The sequence below is a fragment of the Lissotriton vulgaris genome, chromosome 2_1 (genome assembly GCF_964263255.1).
Source record: "Lissotriton vulgaris chromosome 2_1, aLisVul1.2, whole genome shotgun sequence".
Taxonomy (NCBI): domain Eukaryota; kingdom Metazoa; phylum Chordata; class Amphibia; order Caudata; family Salamandridae; genus Lissotriton; species Lissotriton vulgaris.
In genome coordinates this window covers 660,600,119-660,626,543 of record NC_141687.1, presented here as the reverse complement: position 1 = coordinate 660,626,543, position 26,425 = coordinate 660,600,119, and the positions used below count along the sequence as shown (strand labels likewise).

Genomic DNA, 26,425 nt, shown 5'->3' with positions numbered 1-26,425 from the left:
CTTTATGTAGTGTCCTTTATCTCCCAATGAAGAGTGCAATGTTGCTGCTGTAACATTGAAAGCTCCAAATGGGCCTTGGTGTGCCGGTGGACACGCTAAATCCGTTGCTGCCCCACAAAATCAGCCTGCTCAATAACAGACTTTGTGGCCCCCCCATCCTGGGGTGGGTCTTTTTTTTGGCAGGGTGTGCCGTGTATTTATCCAGCTCCAAGTACCCACCGTACAAGGAGCACTCGAGCTGCAACATGCGTGGCACCTGTATTTCCCTCCTGGCTGGCAGGCGGATAGTGATGCTGGGCGCCTAAAGAGTTGCTTCCCCTACTTCTGAGAGACCGAACACAGCAGGCGGAGGGGGGAAAGTTGGGAAAAAAAGAAGAAAAAAAGAGCTACGTACAGGGAATCCCTGCGGTTCAGCGTCATGTCCCTCTGCGCTTGGTCCCTGCGATCTGCTGAAGAATGGTGGTGGTGTGTTCCTGGTCCACAATTAGCACAGCTCCACTGACATTCATCTTCCCCTATTCAAACCCAGCAGCGGATGCACTGAATTTACTATCTGGGGTCATATGCAGTATTCAAGGCCCTCGGAGCACGGTATACTGACCCAGGGTGCCCGATCTCTGCTCCACAGAACATCAGCTTCACCTTTTTGGGGACCTCAGGCCATATATCCTGGGCTACCACCTCATCTGCCATCTACTACCATCCTCGTCTAATGTGGCGAAATCTCTGATGTTCCTACCTTCTGGTCACAGGGAAGCTAAGGACCCTTTGACCACCTCTATTTTTTTTTCTCTCTTTTACTATGCTTCTGGCTACCTGCCGCTCCTGAACAAAGTCATACCGACCGACATTGCTGACAACGGTAACAGCTCAGTCTGGTATGGGACCCTTACAATCCCTGCGAGAGACACTGCTATTACTGCTATTACTGCTAAACACCCCCCGCCCTTGTTCCCTTGTAGACTAAGAGACCACCGTTGGAGCAAACTTCATTGCTGTCAGTATGACAGTATACCTGACCCTCTTCTCCAGCGGCAATGGGGAAACCAGATGGCCGCCAGCCTAAACATGTCTTTGAAGCCAAGAAGGTGACTACCCGTTCCAACTCAAACTATTCCGAACATCCCAGTGGGGAAACATCGCAAGTGCAATTCTCGACTCCTTGTGACAAAGTCAAAACCTTACTTCTTGCTATGCAGCATAGCCTCTCAGATCTCTCCCGGAAAATGGACACCATGAACAATTGCTTGGATTTCTCAATTCAGAAGGTGGATAAACAGAACGAGCAGTTTCAGAGGCAGAGGGTCTCATCTCAGATAACGAAGATACCACTTCTCAGCTACAGCAACAAGTGACGCAGAAGGATAAACTTCTTAAAGTTATCACTGCCAAGAATGAGGATCTCGAAGCTTGTAGCCGCCGCAATAACATTCAAACAATTGGTATTCCGGAGAGCACCAACACAGGCCGCATTGAAGAGTTCATTGAACGGCTCCTTAAGGTTGCTCTCGGCGAAGGAACCTTCTCCTCACAACTAACCCTGGGCGTAGTTTGCGTAGTCATGCTACTCGTAGCTACGTGAAGTGCACTTCGCACTACGCAAGCTACGCGGAGCTACGTGAACTGCATAGTGTGGTAAGGAAAATGCTGTTCACACTGATTTTTTGACAAACTTTTTTCGTCTCCAGTCGATACAGAAGGAATCGCTGCTCCATAGGAATTTAAATTTCCTTGGCTCCTTACTTCAGACTAATTTTTACCAGTAGGATACATCATTAGCGCTCATCGACACGCCGTAACACAGGGGGTTTGTTACCAGCAATGAATGGTTTGGTCCTGATGATGATGTTTATGACGGCAGCATTATAGACCGAAACGTCGAAATCTCCATCATCTCCTCCAACGCTGCATTGGCACAAACACACAACCACTGTTAATTAAGTTCTTTGGGTTGTTTGTTGTTATCAATAGGAGTTGATGTTCAGTTTTGAACTGATGTGTTTATGTGGATGTACGTTGTTACAACGCATGCTTTTAGCACGCATGCTGTAACAATGCGGTTTTTATAACGCATTCTTTTACAACGCATAATACAAAGGGGTGTTGGATAGTGAATATTTTAATTTACTATTCCAACACCAGTCCCCGTTGACACTAGGGAAGGTGTTGGATAGTGAATTAAAAGTATTCCCTATCCTTGAGTGCCCCCCAGAGTCATGCGTTGTAATAGAATGCGATTTAAAAACCGCGTTGTAATAGCACTGCGTGCTAAAAGTTGCGTCGTAAACGACGCTCCCCGTTTATGTTGTACATACCTCTGTTCATTACTGTTTTGCTCAAATTGACTTTTTCATTTGTCTCCCCATATTTCTAACTGTAATTTGCTTTACTGAACTTATAAAACCTTTGATGAATAAATTTTCATTTTTCTCCGTGTATCTTTCTCCTTCCAATGATTGACTTTTACTTTTAACTTTTCTTCATATGTGATATCTTGCTGGTACACTGGAGTGTGATAATTTAAATACGACTCCCAACTGAGCAACTTTTCCCAAAATCAAGTCCCTTTTAGCATCCCTTGACCTTAATGATCCAGTGCCCAAGCCTACAAGGGTAAATTGGGTTTCCCCTGCCTTATCACTTCTCAGCTACAGCAACAAGTGATGCAGAAGGATAAACTTCTTAAAGTTATCACTGCCAAGAATGAGGATCTCGAAGCTTGTAGCCGCCGCAATAACATTCAAACAATTGGTATTCCGGAGAGCACCAACACAGGCCGCATTGAAGAGTTCATTGAATGGCTCCTTAAGGTTGCTCTCGGCGAAGGAACCTTCTCCTCACAACTAACCCTGGGTGTAGTTCGCATAGTCATGCTACTCGTAGCTACGTGAAGTGCACTTCGCACTACGCAAGCTACGCGGAGCTACGTGAACTGCATAGTGTGGTAAGGAAAATGCTGTTCACACTGATTGCACAGTGCCGGAGGATTGTCCGCACAGTGCAATCATTGCAAATGGCATCTTGCACAGTGCAAGGGGTCATTTTCTGCCACTGGAGTAGATTTGTACTCGAGCAGCAGTTTTCTCAATGTGGATTGGTAGTTTCTCATCGGGACCTCCCCACGTTGAGAATCTCGCCGGTAGGTTTATTTTTTACATTTGCGAACAGCAACTTGATCTGGGAGGCATTTAAAGTTACGATTCACAGTTCATGTATGTCAAAAAGGTTTGGAGTCCTCAGAGATAGCCAACAAAGCTTGAGACAACTCAAGGAGGAGTTGAGGCAATTTGAAAAAGATCTATGGCAGGATGCCTCGGTAGCCCAGAGTGTTACACTCAGAGAAAAACTCACTGAATATACCGCCAGAGCTGAGTGGGAAGCCTGATTCTGCGGCAAATACTTCACTGCCTAATGCTATGGTGAGGGAGAGAGGCCCGGTGGGGCACTAGCAATGGAAATTCGCCTCCCTCGATTTTCTAACTACATTCTGGACATAGTGGATAGCGCAGGTGTGCGCCACAGAGATAGCCTCGCAATCTTTCACACGTTCACTGAATTCTACACAGACCTCTACAGTTCCCGTAGGACTGAAACCCCTGATCATCCGTATTATCTTGAAGATTTTGCACAGGGGTGGTTGGGGGACAATCAAAGAGAATTTTTAGCAGCTCCATTTGAAGATGATGCGCTCCTAGCGGCCATTATGCAGATGAAATCTGGAAAGACCCCAGGCTCAGATGAGCTTCCCATAGACTTTTATAAGGCGTAACTCGATCAATTACTTCCAGTACTGAAAGAAGTGTACTCGGAGGCCCAGGAGCTGCAGAACCTCCTGAAACCTGGCAATCGCGCAGACCGTTGTGATTCTTATCAGCCCCTCTCCATCAGCAATACGGACACGAAGATTCTCACTAAATTGTTAGCTAACCGCTTCAGATTCCTGATGGAGAAATTCGTTTTGCAAGATCAGGCCGGTTTAATACCAGGTTGGGCGACCTCCCACAACCTCCGCACCCTTTTTTCCATTTTGCAGAATGTGCACCCACAACTGGCACTAGTGGCGGTCTTTCTAGACGCCACAAAGGCCTTTGATTCTGTAGAATGGGACTACCTATTGACCATTCTCCAATTCATGGGACTCCCTATCAGTTTTTTTTATCATGGATACGCCTCCTCTATACTTCTCCCAAAGCAAAAGGTTTTAATTAATGGACATACATCTCCATCATTCCCTCTCCCGTGGTACCCAGCAGGGATACCCGCTCACTCCCCTTTTATTTGCCCTTGCCAATGAACCTTTAGCTGCCAACATTAGGCAACATCACCAAGACAAAGCCCTAACTGCTTTCTTCACCCTATCCTCATTTCCCTTTATGCAGATGACATAATCCCATTACAACAGGGAACCACTGCAGAACTTCAACCTGCTCCTTTGTTAGGTTTGGTGGTCTCTCTGGCATCCACATAAATTGGGCTAAATCTCAACTCTTTCCACTCACTGCTTCAGCGACGCCATTTACCACTGACTTCCCCATTGTATGGTGTTCTACTGAAGTAAAATATCTGGGGGTACACGTCACCATAGATCGCGAAGAACTAATGGGACTTAACTATGGACAAATGCTGGAGAATATTACCGGCTGCATAACAAGATGGAACGCTCTTCCCCTCACTATGGCAGGACGCATTTCCCTTATAAAAATGGTAATCCTTCCCAAGTTCTTATATTTGTTTCCAAATATCCCATATGACCCGGGCAAACATTTCTTCTCATCTCTCCGTTCGGAGTTAATCAGACTAGTTTGGGTTGGTAAACAACCTCATTTACAATGGGACATTCCTAGCACTGCCCTACTCTCAGGGAGGATTCAATGTCCCTAACGTTGAATTGTATTATCTACGAGCTCAAGTGCATAGCGCATTATACCCATTATTGGTTTCACCCCCATGGGGTACACGCCTCACTTAGCGACTGATCACTGGCTTGCGGATCTTATCTTGTTGGACGGGGCCATACTGACTACACTCCCACCTCTTCCTTCCTGTCCGCCCTCTGTAGATTGCACAATTAAAGCATGGCACCACATTGCTCGCCGATTACAAGCTCCCATGCTACACTCCCCATTACTCCGCTTCCCTATCACCAGAAGATGCCGGTATTACAAGAAGGAGCCTTCAAAACGGCTAAATCCAAACATGACATTAACTGCTGGGGTGACCTCTATTTAAATGGCAAGTTTTGTGCTCTGCAGCAGCTATTCCAGGACCCACCACCTTCCCCCATGGAGATTTTCCTCTATGTTCGACTATAACAAGGTCTTAAAGAGTACACGCCTTCATACCCCCTGAAACCGCCGGAGGTGGCACCCCTGCACCACATACTGTGCACTAACAACACCTCCCGTCTGGTATCTACACTCTATCATAGCTTGTATACTGACATTGCCGTCACACCCCGTGCTGCTCAGGATAAATGGGCCGCTGAGCTCGGGCAGATCATCACTGATCAGCAGTGATTGTACTGCTGTAAACAGACTGAACACATCTCCTCCAGTAGTCGGGTAAGCATTATTCATCACAAGTTCCTACACCGCATCTATTATACCCCAGTTAAGCTACACAAATATAGACTACGAGACACTAACCAATGTGACAGATGTAGGGCCGAAGCTGCTGATTTCCTACACCTTGCTTGGGAACGTAGCTCAGTCTTCACCTCCTGGCAGCAGGTGATCAACGAGCTAGGACTGATGACGTCCTTGACAGTTCCACTATATCCCCTCCTAGCACTCCTCGGATACACAGAAAGGATACCAGTGGCATACCGTAAATTTGTCTTATTCAGCTTCCTGCTGGCCAGGAGGTATGTGGCCTGTAGATGGGGATGAGGCTGTGCACCCACTGGGAGATGGGCCTTGGCAACTAAGCCATACCTTAGTCCCCTGGTGCAGCCACTATCCCCCATACCCCCAGAGCAATGAAATGTAGTACCTTGGCCAGCTATAGACAATCGCTGTAGCGTATATCCTCAGCCTTCCAGTAGGGCTCGTAGTACCCCGGCAGGAGCTTAAGGCTTAAAATCCAATTACATCTTGAATTTGCGTCTATACAATTTTTTTTATTAAAGCTTTATTGTTGATGATACAGCGAGATGGTACAAAAATATGCATTCAATAATAGTCTTAGATACAGATGCCGTGTGTAAAGTACATCTCTGTTGAAGGAACTATAAAAGAAACCCCCTCCCCCACCTTGCATACCATGGTAAGTCCAAATGTCCATGCTCTGAACAGCATTGCCCACATTTAAAAGAAAAAACATATACAGTGCATATAAAAAACAGCAGTTAGAGACTGGAATGTCTTCAAGGATCCCCGAACCTTAGGGGTCGATTAGGATGGTGGACGGATTACCCCCGTCGGGCTGGCGGTAGCCACCGCCTGCCCGGCGGGGGCAATCCGTCCGCCATCCTAATCGGAAATGACCCATCACCACATTAGGATGGCTGGGGCCTTCGCGACCGATGGAAAAAGTGCTTACATATGGTGGCGGTGTCTGCGAGACACTACCAACCATATTACAATGCGTGCGGTCCTATGCCTTTCCACGGCCGTGGAAAGGCATACGGTCTTTGCTTTGGGGGCCCGTTGCGGGCCCCCAGGGTGAAGGGTGGAGTTTGGGGGGTGCACATGGTGGGTACTTATGGTACCCCCCTGTGTTTCAAAGTACAACATGGCAGGCACAGCACGGTGCCTGTCATGTTGTGCTTTGAAACGCACAACATGCATTTTTAGCATTCGACGCACGGAACCTCCGCCCTTATGGCGGACGGTCCCTTTCCACGTCAGGATGGCGTACGGACAAACAGACTTTGTCCGTCCGCCATCCTAATCGACCCCCAAGTGGGGTTAGGCAGGGACTGGGGAGCCCAGCCCTGCAGGGGTCTTTGTTGCTGCCTATATGGTTTAAGTGCCGCTGATGTCTATATCTCGCCGCCCTGTGGTGGTAAAAATAGTAGTGCCTCCACCCCCATCCCGCGGGTCTTGGGCTTTGTCCCCATCTTGCGTCCCCTGGATGGCAGTGGAATTGTCTGCTGTCGAAAGGAGATAGGATGTAAGGGGGCCCCAAATATCACATGGTCTGGAAGTAAGTGGGAGCAGTCCCTCATAGTTAAGCGAGTGTTACTGCCATGTTGTAAGATGATGTATCCATTCTTTAAATTTGGGGGCCCTGCCCCTACCCCACCTGCACACCATCCTGCATTTAGCTATCAGGAGGCCTAGGGCTAAGAACTTCCTACACATCGTGTCTATATTTTGCATGTAGACTAGTGGAGCACTTTCTGGTAAGGCGTGTAGAGATGTTCCTATCATTGTTGACATACCTGCAAACACCTTGTAGCCAGTATTGTTGGATGGTCAGGCATAGCCAGGCCAAATGTAGAAAGTCCGCTCCCTCACCCTTCCATCTGGCACACCTATCATCCTCTCTCAGCTTGTATTTATGGAGTTTGGCTGGGGTGCAGTAGAGCCTGTGTAGGAATTTATAGTGTATGAGTCTCAGCCGACTGTTGACTGCTATAGCTCCCATCTGCTTGCAGCAGAATTCCCACTGGTCATCCGTTATGTGGCTCTCAAGATCTACTTCCCATTCATGACAGGCCTTCAAAGCCCGGGGGGCTAGGTGCATTTTGGGCCTGGCGGTAAATAAGGCTTTGTCCCCATCTTGCGTCCCCTGGATGGCAGTGGAATTGTCTGCTGTCGAAAGGAGATAGGATGTAAGGGGGCCCCAAATATCACATGGTCTGGAAGTAAGTGGGAGCAGTTCCTCATAGTTAAGCGAGTGTTACTGCCATGTTGTAAGATGATGTATCCATTCTTTAAATTTGGGGGCCCTGCCCCTACCCCACCTGCACACCATCCTGCATTTAGCTATCAGGAGGCCTAGGGCTAAGAACTTCCTACACACCGTGTCTATATTTTGCATGTAGACTAGTGGAGCACTTTCTGGTAAGGCGTGTAGAGATGTTCCTATCATTGTTGACATACCTGCAAACACCTTGTAGCCAGTATTGTTGGATGGTCAGGCATAGCCAGGCCAAATGTAGAAAGTCCGCTCCCTCACCCTTCCATCTGGCACACCTATCATCCTCTCTCAGCTTGTATTTATGGAGTTTGGCTGGGGTGCAGTAGAGCCTGTGTAGGAATTTATAGTGTATGAGTCTCAGCCGACTGTTGACTGCTATAGCTCCCATCTGCTTGCAGCAGAATTCCCACTGGTCATCCGTTATGTGGCTCTCAAGATCTACTTCCCATTCATGACAGGCCTTCAAAGCCCGGGGGGCTAGGTGCATTTTGTGCCTGGCGGTAAATAAGCGAGGTGACATGTCATGGGGGTACTGACTGTAGCAGGGCGTGTAGTGGGGGCAGTGTAGGTGGTTCCAGGGGGAATGCGGGTGTGGTGGCTTTAACACTTTGCTGAAGTCTGACATACATAAAAATATCCAAAGTCGTGGGTGTGTTGGTGCCAAAGAACTGTTCCCTAGACTGAAATGTGCCACCGGTGTACATATCCTCCCACATAGTAAAGTTTAATTTCTCCAGCATAGTGCGATGTTGCTTTTCATATGTGGCTTGAAGAGAGGGGTGGTATACCGGAGGTATATTTGCAGAGTAGAGCATAGGCACTGCCTGCACTTATGTTCTTTATGCCCAGGTTGTCCACGTGTTTTGTGGCCAAACATGACTCTTCCCCTGCCCCTACCCATCACCTACGATGAACAAAGGCACCCACTAAGTGTATTGGACAAAGGGGCCGCACCACCTCTCGCAGGGCCCCGGAGACTGGTGCGGGCCGGTACGGACCGGTTGATGGCGGTGGCCCAACAGGGGCCGCTGGGTGAATTTTATTTTTACGTGGGGGCAACAATTGGTTGCCTGGGGAGGGGGCAGCTATTTGGGTGGCTTGCTGGGGTGGCAGGACAGATTAAAAGGCTGTAGAACAGCCAGATAAGCACCTTGCTGCCTGCCCCTGAGGATTCCCGGTGCTCGCTGCCTCCACCGCAAAGGAGACTGATTTTGTCTCTTTTTTCCCCCTGATGACTCGACACGGCCACTGCCCCCTTTTCAAGCATCGGACGAGGGCAGCAGCCCAACGGAGTTCTTCTTTTGGCGGAGTTCTTTTTTCAACAGGGGCTGCTACGGCGGCCACAGTTGGACTGTGCCAGCCCCACCACCTTTTTGCTCTCTCTGTCAGCTTGCTGAGGGGGTGCCTCTGAGGGGCTACGGCAGCGGCCACAGTTGCACAGGCTTTTTGCCCCACACATATTTAGAGGCCTCACCAGTTACCGCCGTTGGGACCCAGTGCAGATGGGGCCAGTGCAGACGTAATATGAGGTGGGGAAGGTCGGCCCTGGGCTGGGGGCACGTGGCCTCTGCAGTTGACAGCGGAATTGAGCCGTGATTTAATCTGGGGCAGAGTACCAATTCCTTGGCCACTTAAGAGTCCTAAGAATGGTTTGGACCATTGATTCAAATCAAAAGGTGACTGGCATTTATTCTCTTTCTGGTTTGGCCAGTTCCTCTGTCATGTTTGTTCTGCCTTATTGCAGTTTGATCGCAGTTGCGGCAAAAGCGCAGGGGGTGATGCTGTATCTCTTTCTAGTGAAATTTTCTGGGGAAAGCAGTTTTGCATGGGTGTTTCCTCCTGCAGCTGGAACCCCGTTTTTCTCTTTAGGAAAATGAGAACAAATCACTGTGGCTGCATTTTGGGCTGCTGGCCTCTGGTGCCCTCTGCAGTACCTATTTTTGGTGGGCTTCGACAATTGTTCTTGTGCTGATGGAAAAACTGTGATCAGCTGTGACTTTCATTGCAATGCTTCATTTAAAATAGACAATTTTTAAGTGTGTGCATGGCCACTGAGCCTGGCGGGTCCGATCTGGCCCGAGTTGATCTTTGGGGCCGTGCCATCCTTGACCCTTTGTCCGGGAGCAAAACTACGTGCCAGAGTACAGGGGATGAGGTCCCAGGACTGGGCAGGTCCCATGTAGTTGTGACAGGAATCCTACCACCGGTGCGTATTATTTCTTCAAAATCTCGGGAGATAGGTTTCTGTTTCTTTTAAATCTGTTGCTTTGAACGTAGGGATCCGGGTTCGAGCCTCGGCAAGAGGCTTAACAGCCTGAATTTCTATGCGAATCACTTAGGGGTCCATTAGGATGTAGGCTGGAATGCCACCGCCCGCATGGTGGTAGCGAACCGCCCTCTATCCTAGCCCGCCCGCCATCCATTTCCCCCCACCATATTAGTATGGCAAGGTCCCGCGCCGGAAGGGAAGACCGTCTGCCGCTTTTCCACCCAATCAATAAGTCGACCGGGTGAAAAAGGGTTTAATATGGTGGCGGTGACTGGAAGACACTGCCAGCGTCAGCCCACTAACCTAATTGACCCCTTGATTTTTATTAGGATATAGTTAGAGGAAAAACGTACATTTTATTTTGAAAATGTTATATAGATGAAGACACATGGTGAAAATATTTACATATTTTATTGTTTTTGCATATGTTTTGCATATGTTTACAATATATATTTTTTAACATATATAATCTATACATTGTTATGTTTTATAATACATGTATTGATAATTATTAACATAAAATAGTGTTTTGCATGTTTGCGACAAACATTTTTTTTATACAAAATAATATTGGTATATTAATTATCAGTTTATTTTTCACCGTTTCACATTTTGTAATATAAAATATAATTTGTTGAAAAAGAATGTTGCATTATAATACACTTGTATTTAACAAAACATAAAATTATTTTTACAGAACATTTTGTCCATATACAAAAGATATATTTTTATTAAAATTAATAATATGTATATAATTAATATTATTATTAATTACATTGTTTACGTTTCTATTATTTTTGAAAAAAGGTATGTATTTATTTAACATTTGCATATATTTTTTGCATTTATTTATAAAGTATAGTAAGTAATACAAATACATATTTTATAATAATAACTAATATATACAATATATTATTTATTATTATAAATTAACAATGTTGAAAAAATGTTACAATATTTTGTAAAAGTATATAAACATTTATTACATTTTTAAAAACTATATTTGTTATTAATTTATAACTTTATTGCATGTTTTCATATTATTAAAGCATAATAATATTTAACCAGCCATTTTTGTTGTAACCGCTACCTGCTGTTTTGCGTCATTTTGCCGGGGATCAGATCGCGTTGGGAGCTGCTTCGCGTTGAGACAGGTAAGACTAATTTTCTTTATTTAAACTAAGGGGCTCATTAGTATGGTGGGTGGACTATGTCTGTCCGCCATAGCCCCGGAAAACGGTACCGCCCGCAATGCGTGCAGTGGTCCTGAACCTACAATTAGGATTCGCCCGCCACACTGGTGGGAGCATCCCACATTTGTAACATTGCCACAAATGCAAGTTGTGCATTTCAATGCACAATGTGACAGGCAATGCGCGGTGCCTGCCACGTTGTACATTGAAATGCAGGGGGTACCATAGATACCCCTAATGTACATCCCCCACTGCCCAGAATCCATGGGGGCCCGCTACGGGCCCCAAAGTTGAGACCGCATGCCTTTCCGTGGTGGCGTTGCCGCCAAGGAAAGGAATGTTCCTGCTTGCATTCTAATATGGATAGCGGTGTCTACCAGACACCACCACCATATTAACAGCTTTTCCACCCAGTCGACACATCGGCTGGGCGGAAAACCGGCAGACCGTCTGTCCATCCGCCGGGGTCCCCCCGCCATAGTTATGCGGCGGGGGATTTGCATGCGGGCGGGGGAATATGTCAGGCAGATCGTTACAGCCATGTGGGCAGTGGCTATCCGCCTGACATACTAACGGGTTATTACTTTAATTTGGATGTAGTTAGGTGATGTATAGTGTCTGTACTGTTAGGTAGTTGTGTTTATTGGTGTGTTTTAGGTGTATGTTCGATTTTTTTAGTTTTGACTGAGTTGGTGTTTGAGGCTCATTAGCATGGGGGCGGACTTGGTCCGCCCGCCATGGCCCCGGGAAATGGGACCACCTGCAATGCATGCGGCGGTCCCGCAACTACAATTAGGATGCGCTTGCAACAAAGGCGGGCGCATCCCGCATTTTTAACATTGCGGCGGGCGGTGATTTCAGTACCGCCCGCTGTAATGAAAAAAATGCAAGTTGTGCATTTCAATGCACAACGTGACAGGCACCGCGCAGTGCCTGCCACGTTGTACATTGAAATGCAGGGGGGTACCATAGGTCCCCCCATGTGCACCCCCCACCACCCAGAATCCCTGGGGGCCCGCTATGGGCCCCCAATGTTGAAAATCACATGCCTTTCCGAAAAGGAAAGGCAAAACCCTGCATGTATCTTAATATGGATGGCAGTGTCCACCGGACACGCCACCATATTAACAGCTTTTCCACCCGGTCGACTCAAGTCCATAGTAATATGGAATGGGAATGTGCATGCGGGGGGGAGGAAATGTTGGGCGGATCGTCACCGCCATGCGGGCAGTGACAATCTGCCCGACATACTAAAAGGCCCCCTAGTGTTTAGAGTCTAGAATATGTTGATAACTTTATGTGTATTATTTTTAAACAGTTATCAATAGCATATTGTAGTTGTATATGTGTATTTGTGTGTGGGTGGGTATGTTTTACTTTTATTTACAGACTCTAGTTTGACAACGATGCGTTTTGGAGAAGATTGCCATTTTTTTCTAAGAGGTGTGTATTAGTTTTGTAAACTAATATTTATTTAACACCCTCCTAATTTTTCGCGTTTTCATGAAGCGTTTTTTTACTATACTATTTTTTTGTTTTTTTATGGTATTTGCCCATTGGATTTATCAAGAGAGGGTTTGTTTTTGGCGATATTTGCATTTTTGCATTTTAAAAAAAAATAATTTGGAGAAACCGACACCTGGATGGATGTAGATGTGTAAAGTTCCCTTTGGAGCTACAAGAACTGTAAGTTATTTTTAATATTTTATGTGGGAGAGAAATGTTGTTTTATTATATTTTAATATGTATTATATTTTGTAAAACATTATTAAGCTGTCAATATATATTTGTATTATTATAAAATATTATATGACAATTTATTAATGTTTTATAAAATATAAAAATAATATATACATGCATATGTTGGGTTTTAGAAGAAAATGTATTAATTACTGTTTCTTTTAGATTTAAAGTATGCGTTTTGCTATTAGGGATAAGTATTCTAGGCCTCTTGTTGTTGGAAAGAGTGTAACTTGACTTTGTAGAAGTTCAAAAACATTTTTTGTTAGTTTTGGTCCAATTCGTGTAACAGATTGTTCTATTCTAAGTTGTTGATAACTTTGCTCCTTTAATATTTCACTGTGGGTGTGTCTGTACTACTGCTTGCTTCTTTATTATTTTCCAGAGCATCCCTAAGAGTTTGTTTTTCTTTTCTAAATTTAGGGTGTTGTTTAAAATAGCAATTTTAGATACTTACTTTTTGATTAACTTTACTTTCTTAGCCGTTGTGGATTTTTTTGCTGCTGTAAGAAAATTCTGTAGAGGAGATATAAATAAATAAAATACATTTTAGTGTATTATGAATTTGACATATATTTGGGAGAATGTTAGCAGTATTGTACTATTTAAAATGTTAATTTACTTACTTAATGCAGTTTCAGAGCTTTGGGGGTCATTAGCATGGCGGGCGCCCCGGGAAATGGAACCGCCCGCAATGCATGAGGCGGTCCGGCACATACCACACCGCCACACTAGCAGGCACATCCGGCATTTCTAACATTACCGTGGGCGGTGCTAAAAGCAATGCCCGCCGCGCGGTGCCTGCCACATTGTACATTCAAATGCAGGGGAGTCCAATAGGTACCCCCCATATGCACCTCCCACCCCTCAGAATCCCTGGGGGCCCGCTACGGGCCCCCAATGTTGACAACTGCATGCCCAAAAGGCAAAACCCTGCATGCATCTTAATATGGATGGCGGTGTCTACCAGACACCGCCACCATATTAACAGCTTCTCCACCCGGTTGACTCATCGACCGGGTGGAAAACCGGCGGACGGTCTTTCTGTCTGCTGTCTGCTGTCTGGCGGGGGGAATTTGCATGTGGGCGGGAGGAAATGTCGGGCGGATCACCACCGCCATGCGGGCTGTGGCGATCCGCCCAACATACTAATGGGCCCTGTTTTGAAATCAAAGTCTGCGATCAGGAAGCAATCTGGGAGAGTTTCCTCTAATTTTTTCTTGTAGGGTTGAAGTGGAAATGAACATCACTTTTTCTTTGCTTTTATACTGTTTAATTAATTAGTTCATTTATGTTATTGGTGCTTTTTGGTAATGGTAGCATTCTATTGGTTGTTGTGCAAGTTTTGTATTTTTTGTATAAGTTTGTTTCCTTATGTGGAAGACGCTAATTAAGAAGTTGTTACCTTTTTTTTTTACTTCCATAATCAGTTACTGGAGTGTGTTTTATAATGATTAAATTGTTATATATTTAGTGTATCATATTTCTAAAGTATTTATTGATTTAGGAGTAAAGTGATATTTGCAAAAATATTTTTTTGGGGTGTTAATGTGTTTGGAAAATATATTTTTATATTTTTATTTTTATTAAATGTCTTGTATATGTTTATAATGTGAAAATGTATTTTTTTCTGAAGATATATTACTGTTTCTCAGTTATTCGATTTTATTTTTAAAAAAACTATAATATTGGCTGTCTATATTTTGGGAGTCGCTATTATGGCTATTTGTTACTTTTTTTAATTAATTTTGATAATTTTTATTTCGATATTTTAATGTTCGATAGAGTTAGAAACAATATTTTTTTTAGTCGATATAGTGATTTTGATATTTTAGTGTTTTGTTTATTAAGTATTGGTGGTTGATATTCTAGTTTTCGATAATTTGACGACTCTATTTTGTAAAGTCGATATTTTGTTCCTCGACATTAAGTCACTGATCCAAATATAGGGGCTCATTATGATTGCGGATTTTCCGCATCCTCCGGGCCGGCGGAAGCCACCGCCGGCCCGGAGGATGCGGAAAATCCGCAGCGGACCCACCAAAGACCCACCGCCACATTAGGATGGCTGGTGGGTCCTGGTTTCCGTCCACAGCTTTTCCTCCGCGGTTGGCTTACAACCGCGGAGGAAAAGCACTAATCTGGTGACGGTGTCTCTCAGACACCGTCCGCCAGATTAGTATGTGCCTGCAAACATGCTTTTCCGCGGCGGCTTTTCCACCGTGGAAAAGCATGTGTAACTTCACTGCGGGGGCCCGTTGCGGGCCCCCTCGGTGAAGGGGGGTGGGGGGTGCACATGGGGGTACCTATGGTACCACCCTGCATTTGTATGCAGAAAGCGGCAGGCACCGCGCGGTGCCTGCCTCTTTCTGCATGCAAATGCAATGCGTGCATTTTTAACATTGCCGCGGGTGCAGCTTGAAGCCGCACCCGCCGCAATGTTAAAAATAGAGGATGTGACCGCCACCCTGGCGGTCACATCCTAATCGCACAGGAGGGGACTCCGCAGCCCATGTGGACGTCCCCTCCTCCTCAATGATCGCGGACGGACGCAAGTCCGTCCGCGATCATAAACGGACCCTAAGTACAGTGTGAGTACTTAGAACTTGGTGACGGGGCCAGGATTCAGGAGGGGCCACAGAGTGAGGTTAAGAGGCGTGACCTGAAATAGCATTGCCAGTTTTTTTTACATGGTTACGTGTGCTTGTGGTCTTCTCCCATGCGCAAAATGATAAAGTGGTATTCTTATTTCAGCATGAGAATGAGCGATTATGGCCCGTTGTCCCTTAATAGTGTTAATTATTAGGAATAATCATTGGTACCGCATAGCATGCCCTTTGAGAGAATCGTTAGTGGATGGTGACAGATCTAGTTGATGAGAAATCGCTAAGCTAGTGATTCTTTTAATTTTATTATTTGACTAGGATTAATATGAATGTGACCCTTCCACAAACTACTATGCAACATGTTAGTCAGCTAGACAGGCAGCGCACAAGTGGCTTTTCAGGTGCCCACTGAACCAAATGGTATCTCACAAACATGGTGGAGGTGTTTTTTACCCGATTTTGGGACTGACCAAAATAATAAGTATGGTCGAAATTTGCGAATTTGCGGTACGTGAATTAGCACGAAAGCAAATTTGCATTCCGCAAAATCCGTGAATTTGCGGATTTTTTTTTTGCGTGTTTGCAGGGCACTTTGCGTGTTTGCGGGCCTCTTGCAGCGCACCGATCGTGAAGTTACCCATGCGGTCGTACATGGGCGTGGCCATCTTTGCGTGTTTCCGTTTTTCGGGCGCTAGTTGCATGCTCGCGTTGTGCGCGGGGCGCGAATGCGTGCTCGCGGGGGAAATATCGTGCGAACTTACCCACGTGGTCCTCAATGGGCGCGGCCATCTTGTTTTTTCATTCGTGGCTATAGTTCTGGACATGCTTTTTCAATCCTCCCTTCATCTTTGCAATTCTTTGTTTGTACTTTTTTAAAATCTTTTTTACTCATTATCTATACCTCTATTTTTCTACATCTATATTTTGTGTTTTTTTCAACTTTTCATTACTTTAAAAACTACTTTTTTACCTCTTTTATTTTATTTACTTTTTCCCTATTCTTTCCTATTTTTCATTTAACTTTCATGTCCAGAACCATTGCAAAGGGAGCTGGGAACCCGTGCCCGGCTCCCTTGCGGGCGGTTAAGGGGGGAGGCAGTAAGTCCTAGGGAGATCTTCAGCGCGGTGAAGGTGGCCGCACTGGTTTTGTTCGTCCAGCGCCACCTCCCCAAGACCGTCGCGGCAGGCGGCAGGCCCGGTACCGGGTACGGGCTCCGGGAGCGGCGCAAGCTATGGGGGAAGGTGTGCAGGCCATGTTTCGGGAGTCTGGGGTCCGGCGCACCTACAACTAGGCAACGCACCGGTGGTCCAGCATTCTGGACCGGGAACAAGACCTGCTCGACCTACTAGGCGTTGAGATCCCTGGGCTTGGTGATTAGTAGTAGCTATATAATCACTACTTTGTTTTCTCCTGCTCTGTGTTATGATATTGCAAATGTTTGTTTTTCCGAAGAGCAAGAATGCTGCCGATTACATTGCAGGTAAATTATGTTTCAAAAGCTTCTGTGATTACAGGTGCTGCTCACCTGTTCACTGGCGGTGCTACTATGCTTACTGGTTTTCATTTTGTGCTCATTTGGCCTGGGTGATTATGTATGAGCATACTTTACAGAACTCCGTAATGCTAGACAGTAGAGACTCAAGTCCAGTCCTTCCTTTGTACTGCTGCCACTAAGAAGAGATAGTGGTGATGGATTGATAGTTTGAGTATTTTATGACTGGTTTTTTAGTAGGAAACTTTTTAGTGGTCTGCAATAATGATAGACTGTGTCGGTCACTTTGCGTGCTGCGGAGTGCTGCCTGCCAGTCCTAATAGAACCTTTTTGTAGTTGGTTAAGTGAGTTACATAACTTTCCAAGTAGACGGTCCGTGAAACCAGCAATACTAATATCCTAGTAGACCACATCAGATAGGTCAATAAATTTAGTGCAATTGTTGTCTATTTCCCCGAAATAATTTGTTATTGTTTTTTTGAAATGTTTGATGTGGTTGACAACAATCATCCATGTTTGTGTCTTTCTTTCATGTTGTACATCAGCTACCCCCAGGGGCAAGGGGACACAGGAGGAGGTAGCGGCACTGGCGGAGCAGGGACAACAGCAGGAAGGCCAGTATCGGTCCGGCGAGGACTCCTCTGCTAGCCCCAGTAAGTTTTTCTGTTAATATTAATAATTATACCTCCCTATCTTTTACAGCACCTGTATTTTTTCCAAATGTTCCTCATTCTATTTTTTCCTAAATCGTCTTTGATCTTCTTATAGACTGTTTCTAAATTCTTATCCTGCCTCTAGTATGACCCTGTGGTACTACTAGATTGTTATTAGTCTGTCTGTGTAGCTAACTAAGCTTGCACAGTTGGCAACAGGTGTTTAACAAAACTCCTATTCTATTCAGCAATAGCTCTATGCACTGAGTGCAGTCCTCTGAGTTGTCCATAATGTCTATTGAAGTTTTCTAAATGTTTAAGCTTTGACAATTCCCAACAATAAAATGTCAATGGCCACCAATAATAAGATGCTAGTTTACTTTTTGATTGGATAGGAGGACAATCCATACTACTACTGTTGCAGGGACTATTCTGCACAAACAGAACTATGTACAAGAAATAGGGAATTGGTTATAAATTATAATAGGCACATTTAGACTTTCCACATACCTCAGTCATAACAGAAGTTGAACCCCCAATCTCCTTACTGACTAGCTAGTGTGTCAGAGTCATTATTTAGCTCCTGAAAGCACGGATGTTTGATCCCCAATGATTATACAACCCAGGACATAAGACTATGGAGTCAGAGTCCCAACCATTTTCTGAGCCACGGACTCATGCTTGCAAATTGCAAACCCTTTGGCTCACTCACTCATGACCAAAAACCACAGAGTCTATGTAAGTTTTAAAGCTTTAGTAAAAGAAAAAACATTTATTAAAATTAACTTCATCATATAAGATAAACGGTGAAGGATTCAAAACTGAAAAGTGGCTGATTTCACACATTAATTGTGGGAGAGCCCTCACCTGGTTGGAACTTCAAGTCTTCTTTGTGGGGATGAATCGTTGCTGACTCCTTCCAAGTGATGATGATCTGATCTTGCTCTTGTTCTTAGAAGGGAAGCTTCTGTCTGTTATGAGAAAAATGGTGCGTGTTAAAAAGCAAGCATTCATCAGTTGTGCCAAAAAGTGTAGCAAGACATGTTACGGCTTAGCATAAATAAAAAACACCCTTCCCTGAAGAAAGGGAAATTTGTAGTTTAGCGACTAGAGAGTCACAAATTATTAAATTTGTTTATGTAGTACTAGTAAAAAAAATGTAATTCCTAGACAAAATAGGGAGTGGTGTATATGGCATCTAAGAATATGAAATGTATTTTCTAGGCGGAACATCGGCACAGCCATCCACCAGTGCCGGGGCCAGGGCGGAGGTGGGCACTCCTGGGGCGGAGGAGGTGCAACAGCCATCAGGAACTGCTGTGGGGGATGCCACGGGAGTGGCGGGCAGTGGTAAGCTATTATATCCCTTATTTATTGAGATTGCATACTGCAGAGTGTGCTCTCTGCACGGGTGTACATGTTGTACAGTACAAGTACACTTTACTGTTAAGAAGACTTACAAATTTAGAACTAAATTTTTATCAATAAGATAGAAGACATTCACCCTTGACTTCGCATTAGCAATAGCATTAGCGGCGGTAGTTGACGAGTAACCAATGGCCTCCTCTATATTTGACTTCAACTCAGCTGTGAAATTTTTATCGAGAAGCCAAATCAGATCAGAGATGAACTTGATGGATGGGATGAACGAAAAGGGAAAGAAGGCTGTAAGGAAGGACGAGCGAGTTAAAAGTAATGACTGGCAAAGAATGATACGTGTTTTTGAATGCTGCAGAGGTGGCTGGGAATATGATGCATGGCCGGTTGAAGGCTGAAGCAAGGTGGGTGGAAGGAGAAAGGGAAGAGGATTGCCTGGGTAGGTGAAACAGAAACTGTATGTGTGCGTAATATATCCTTTGGTTCAAATTCAAATGCAAGTCAAGCACGGATGCATGGCTGACGGTTTCAAAAATAAAATAAAAAGGTCGATTTTCCGTGAAAAAACTAAGGTTTGTCCAGTTGAGACATTAAGAAGAATGATTGACATTTACTTTGAATGGATGGATGCCTGGATCATGGTACTAGCATACTCATAGATAGCATAGGTGAATGTAGACAGAGTAGACGGTCACTGGATGAAGTAAGTGATACTTTGAAGAGCATGTAACACCGCACCCACACATCCGTTCCAGTGTAGCAAAGGCGAGGAAAAGAAGTTGTAATTTTTCAGAATACTACCATGACTAGTAACAGTAGTTTGCAAGCACAGCATATATCCTGCGATTACGGTGGCCACTCACTACCTCTGTTAATAGTTTTATTACAACTCTGTCATTCATGTGTGGCCTATCAGTGTTCACTCAATAAAAAACAAAGCACCTAAAGTCATACCATATGTAAGCAAATATCCTGTGAAGGGATAGATAATCATATTATTTATCTTCATTTTCCTTTTCTAGTAGTCATTGGCACTGCAGGGTGAAAGTTAAATTAATTAAACAGTAGCCCTTGTAACAGAGTATGGCCAGTGCCACCCATAATAGAAAAGTAAGAGCTTCACCACCTGCATGTACTAGAGTGGTACAGTAATGCAAGTCTGTGTCATCATGGCTTGCAACTGTTTTTCTCGGGTGCAAGTTGACTGCGCTGGCATTATGCCGGCTTCCAGATGTTTACATACCAATTTCGCTAAACAAGAGAAAAGAAGAAGAAGACTGGTGTACTCTCTGAGTCTAATGTAGTGAGTCCATATAGTTCTAGTAGAATTGATTCCTGAGACTCCCACTCATGTTAGAGCAGAGGCCTACGAAGTGGGAGGTTAGATAGATACAGGCCACAAATGTTATGTACTGTGCTTGCAAGTTGCTAGTGCTACTGTGACACAACTTTCTGCTGAATTATTTTGTGTTAATCTTAAAGAGCATTGGTTACAGTATGTTTTTCTTTCTTCATATAGATGATCCTTCCAATCTAACATGGAAGGAGCTGGCTAGATGGGCCCGGCAAAGGAAGATGGAGGCGATTGTCGCCGAATATCAGAGGCTGGTGGCCCAGGAGGAGGAGGACATGCAGTCTTAGTCCACAACATCCACCACAACAGCTGCATCCTCCTCCCTGCACCCTGGGTCAGCCAGTCAGTGCAAGCCTCCAGCGGTACGTCGCCGTGGTACCGCAGCCACCCGCCACCACCAAGCAGCCAAAAAATCAGCTGCCCCCCACAGCAGGTACAAGGCACGCATCCACCGCCTAACCCTCAGGGTGTCCAACCTTGAGCAGGAGATGGAGAGAGTTAAAACCCTGCTCAAGAACCTCCACAGGGAGCGACGGGACCACCTGGCCAAAAGACACCGCCGGCGGTAGTAGAGGAGGAGAGACTGTCCTTTGCCCCTTTTTGAAAGACTCTTGGGGGGGTGGGATTTGGGAGTTGGGTTTTTTGGACCTTGGGGACTTTTTATTTCACTGACATTCTTTGGGGTTAGGGAGGGGGGTGGGTCGGGTCTTGCGGGATAGTTTATTTTTGTTAGGGATAAAAATAATTGTTTACTTTCAACTTAAAAATTGCATACACGTTTTTACTGTTTTGCGGGGGTTCCGGGCGGGGGGGGGGGAGGGTTAACTGTACGTTTGTTTTCCTGAAACTTAACTGGCTGCTTGTTTCAAATTGTCTAAGTAATCACCCAAATGTTTACAAAAGTAAGTGCCAGTGAATTCAATTTTCCTACTACTTTACTAGTACTACCGTCATTCTCTCCTCTCTCCTCCTACACCATTATTCTTCCTGCCCCCAAACGCTTATCTTACCTGTGATTCGTGTTTGAGAATAGGACTAGGCACAGGGCTGGCTGCATGGCAAATTGCGATTAAGGTTGGCAATCCTGGGCGGATGAAATGGCTTCTTTGTGGTGGTAGTAGAAAAGAAAATGAAACTTTGAGTGGCCTGAGCGGAGCATTAGAACAGTGCGATATATAGCACAGTACACAAGAACAGTGCCATAATTTAGCCTAACAAATGCTAAAGTATCCAAAGTATAACTACTAGTTGCGTGGAGTTTGGCTTTGGCTACTACATGAAATAGTACTGAAGGTGAAGGACACAGCAGCGTAATCATTCGCCATGTGTAGGAGAAGGAGGTTCTTGATGATCAATCCAGTTGATGGCGCCCATGAAAATCAGAATTGATTTGCAAATAGTCATGGGTCTTTGTCAAGCTGAGTAAGAATATATCCTTGGATTCCTTCACAAGCCTTAGAATTAATTTTCTGTTGCCTTGACCTTGTCCTCCCCAGCAAGTGTGTGGAATTATGGTTGTCATTTAGTTACACCTCAATGAAAACCACACGGCCCGGGGAAAGAGGGTTAGGGTTTGAAAATTGGATGGGAATGGGGTTTTTTGGGAAAGTTTTGTGGAGAGAGGAAAAAAAACACAGCATGGGCAAACAACAATGAAGATATCCATAAATGTTTTAAGGGAAATAAAGGAAGTGCATGCACTACTGAATGCATGAAGTTGATTGCCAAATGGATGGTTAGGTTATTTAAACTAAGTAGTACTTTCTACAACTTAAAAACAATGAAGAAACAATGTGACAGTACAGGGCTGCAGTAATTATGCAATTTCACTTGCCTATCTGCCCTCAGAGAGAATAAACAACACTTAGTACATGAAATTAGTTTTAAAAAAGCACAGAAAAACATATACAATGGCTGGAGGGATGAATTTGAAGCAGAGAGCAAACAAACAGCAATTGCTGTCCACTGCATGCCATCTTCTGATTATTAATTACCTGTTCCACTTTTTGCCCGCATCTTCTTCTGAAAGTGAAGGCCCACAGGAGAGCCTCTCCTGTCAATTTCAGAAGTAACTGTCAGCAATCAGCATGTAGTCAGTAATTCCAGTCCCACTTGAGGGGACTCGTCTATGAAGACAAAGTTTCTTGATTCTGCGTAATCCAGCCATCTGCCTAAAGGGAAATGGATAGGGGGAGTCTGGAGGAGGAGGATAGAGGAGCATGATTGAGTTGTGAACATGTGAACCTCAGGAATGCAGACTGCGGCACCTTCAAATCAAGAAGGAAATAAGATGAAGACAGTGCTGCTTTTTAAAAAAATATATTTTTTATTGAAGGTTTTTTCACATGTAGCACAGCACAGCATATAGTGTAAGAGAAAAGAATAAATAAAAAAATAAAAAAAAGGTACACACATTGTTCATTTATCCATACAGAATAAAGTGTTCCCAAGTAGAGAGAAAAGTGAAGATAATTTAGCATAATCAGTCGTAGATACCATAAAGGAAAACTCTTACTCGCATATTCCATTTGCATAGAGCGGGATCTACCCATATATCGTTACTAACACCCCTCCACTATACCTCCACCCTATCCCCTTTCCACAGCATCAATGGTTTCCAAATCTTCTTACCTAATGCCCTACCCCTTTTACCTTTCCTTTCATATATCCCTTTTTCGAGATTGTAAACCGCCAAAAGACTAGCAAGCCAATGCTGCATAGCTGGGGGAGTCTTTTCCAGCCGTGTCCTAGTGAGCAACAATCTTAAAACAGCCATAGCTAAGAATAGAAATTCTTCGTACATACTATTATGTTCTGTTGCTACACCTAACAACATTAACTCTGGAGTAAGGACAATGTTGGCCCCTGTGACCTGTGATAAGAATTGCTCAATACTTTTAACAAGCGTATACAGTTGCGGACATGTAGAAAAGATATGTATAATGTCAGCTTCTGGTGCAGCACAACGGAAGCACGTCGTCCCTGAAGTGCCGCCCCACAGGGCTATTTTAGCCGGGGTATAGTAGAGCGAGAAGAGCGTTTTGTAATGCTGAGATTACAGCGGGGCTGAACACAACACTGTACAACCTAACTCCAGGGAATCTTGGAATTTAGCCATCTCGATACCCAGCTTATTCGCCCATTTACCACCATGCTTCTCCATATCATCTGGCTTAGTAGTAACTGGATTTGCGTATACACTGCGGATCGTCACCCCCCCCCCGTTCCAACCAGGTCCAATATGCAACTGTTATTAAATCCTGCCACTCCCCCTCGTATATTACACAAGAAACTGCGTACCTGCAGGTATTTAAAAAAACTGTTTCTACTTATATTAAACTTATCCCGCAGTTGCACAAATTGAACAATCCCCTGGGACCCATCAAATCCCCCAGTTTTCTAATCCCTTTCCCTGCCCATTCTGCCATGACTGAATCTGAAAATATTTCTAAGGGGAGGATCTGTTCTTATAAAGCCGAGTATATCTATTATATCTTCCTAATCACGCACTCTTCAAAAAGTCCTCCCATACTTTTTATGCAGCCTGTACTGTCTTGAATCGTGTCCTTTTAAAGTGTGATGAGTCCAAACGATTAAGAAATGCGTTCTCCGCCTCTAACCCGAGAACAGTGGCATAGACCTTGGTGGAATTGGCTGTGATCCTTGGACCCAGCCCTCCCCCTCCTATCAGTCCCTGAATATATTGTATTGTAGCCGCCCAATAATACAGTCCGAAATCTGGGGCCCCCCATCCTCCTATATCCCTGGGGAGAGAAATTAATCTATATGCCCTCCTTGTCTTTCCATGGGCCTATATAAACTTATTCAGAACCGCCTCTAACTTGCTAAACCAGCTTGATTCAAAAAACAATGGGATTGCCCTAAACAAATATAAAAACTTTGGCAAAATAATAATTTTGATCACATTCGCACATCCTACCAGAGTTAAATGTAAGTTGTTCATTCGTACCAGATCTGAGGATACTTTGGCCATTAGAGGTGACATATTGATTTTGACAATGTCATCTAAATCTGCGGTGATCTCCACCCCCAAGTATACAGCAGATTTCACTACCCGATGATCACTGCACACGGCGTATGAGTTTTTAACAATCTGGGTCTTCTCCCTATTTATTCTGTATCCTGAAACCTCTCCAAACCTCTGGGCTTCCGCTTCTATCTCTCGGATAGCTAGTGTGGGATTAGAGGAAACGATTGCCACGTCATCCGCGTAAGCGAATGTTTTGAATTGCCTGTGGTTTATAGTCACTGCTGGTATGTTGATATTGGCTTCTAACCTCCTAAGCAGGGGGTCCATGTACAGGGCAAATAGTAGAGGTGAAGAAGGATACCCCTGTCTAGTCCCTCTATGAATCTGCACCGAAGCTGTGTACCCCCTGTTGACCTTTATCCTGGCCGTTGGCTCTGCGTAAAGTGCCTGAATCGCTTTAACGTATCCTGTACCTAGCCCATATCGGATAAGTACTGCCCATAGATAGTCCCAGGAAACCCTATCGAACGCCATCTCGGCATCTAAAAAGAGAGCTGCAATAGGATCCCCTGGGACCCCTGTGGCGTCAAACAGGGTGATTACCTACCTGATATGCTGCGTGGTTCCCTTCTCAGGTATGAACCCATGCTGGGTGTCACTAACCAAGCCCTCGATCACTATTGCTAGTCCGTTGGCTAGTATCTTTGAGTACACTTTTGAGTCGGCATTCATCAAGGTGATTGGCCTGTAAGATCCTGGGGCTGTAGCGATCTTCCCTTTTTTTAAAATGACAATGACGTCTGCCCCTCTCCAAGACACTGGGATCGAGTTCCCCTGTTGGGCCTGCTTCAGCACGTGCAACATCTCACCGATAATCACCCCTTGAAATGTCTTATAAAATTCCACTGGCAGCAGATCCGGGCCTGCTGCTTTCCCAGCTGGAAGATCACCTACTGCCTTAAGCACTTCTTCTAGGCCGATCGGGGCTTCTAACAATGCCTTCTCTTGATCCAAGAGGTGCGGGACGTTTTCACCTATGCTCTGGTCAAGATATTCCATTATACCTACTCCTCCATATCCATCTTCTAAATTATATAAGTCTGCATAGAACTGTCTAAAAGCTTCTCTGATTTCCTCTGTATCCCTCCTAAGAGTCCCTTGATTATCCATGATCTCCTTAATCTCCCCCGATGCCAATTGCTGTCTAGTTCGGATTGCCAGGATATGCCCGACTCTTTCGCTAAGTTCAAACGCTTGCTCTTTCTTAACTAAATATTTCACTGCTACCTTGCTGCTGATTCCTATACCACCTCTGCTTTCAGTTGAATGATTTTAAGTAGCTGCATCTCCAGTGGCACATTCTGCTGTATTAAAGAGCACAGCTCTTCCTCTGCCTGTCCAATTGTCCTAACTAATTGTTCCACCCTAGCTCTTTCCCGCTTCTGTTTAGACAAAGTGTAACTCAACGTTTCCCCCCGAATTGCCGCCTTGAATGCATCCCAGACAACCCCCGCTGACGCACTCTCCCTATTAAACCCCCAGAACTCTTGTATCCATTTATTCATATGTACAACATATTCTGTATCCTTCAGGAGTGCTCTTTCAAATGTCCAGCCATTATCTCTGCCTACCGCCCCCTCCAAGTTTACCGCCAGGACCAGAGGACTATGGTCTGATATAATCCTTGGATATTTCTGGATTCTAGATCTTGCCAGCAGGGAGTTTGAAATTAAAAAGTAGTCTAATCTTGCCAAGATCTTATGTGGTGCGGATTAAAACGTGGTACCATCTATCGACGGGTGAAGTCCTGCCCACACATCGCAGAGTGAGTTATTTTAGGTCATGGCTGTGACCGCTCGAAGTACTCTTTTTTTCCTGCCAGC

The 26,425-nt window shown here is 44.7% G+C and overlaps 1 pseudogene; it reads left to right on the top strand.

Moving 5' to 3' along the window:
• Positions 1-2,663: 2,663 nt before the first annotated feature.
• Positions 2,664-21,120, top strand: LOC147730937 (uncharacterized; annotated as a pseudogene).
• The last annotated feature ends 5,305 nt before the right edge of the window (positions 21,121-26,425 follow it).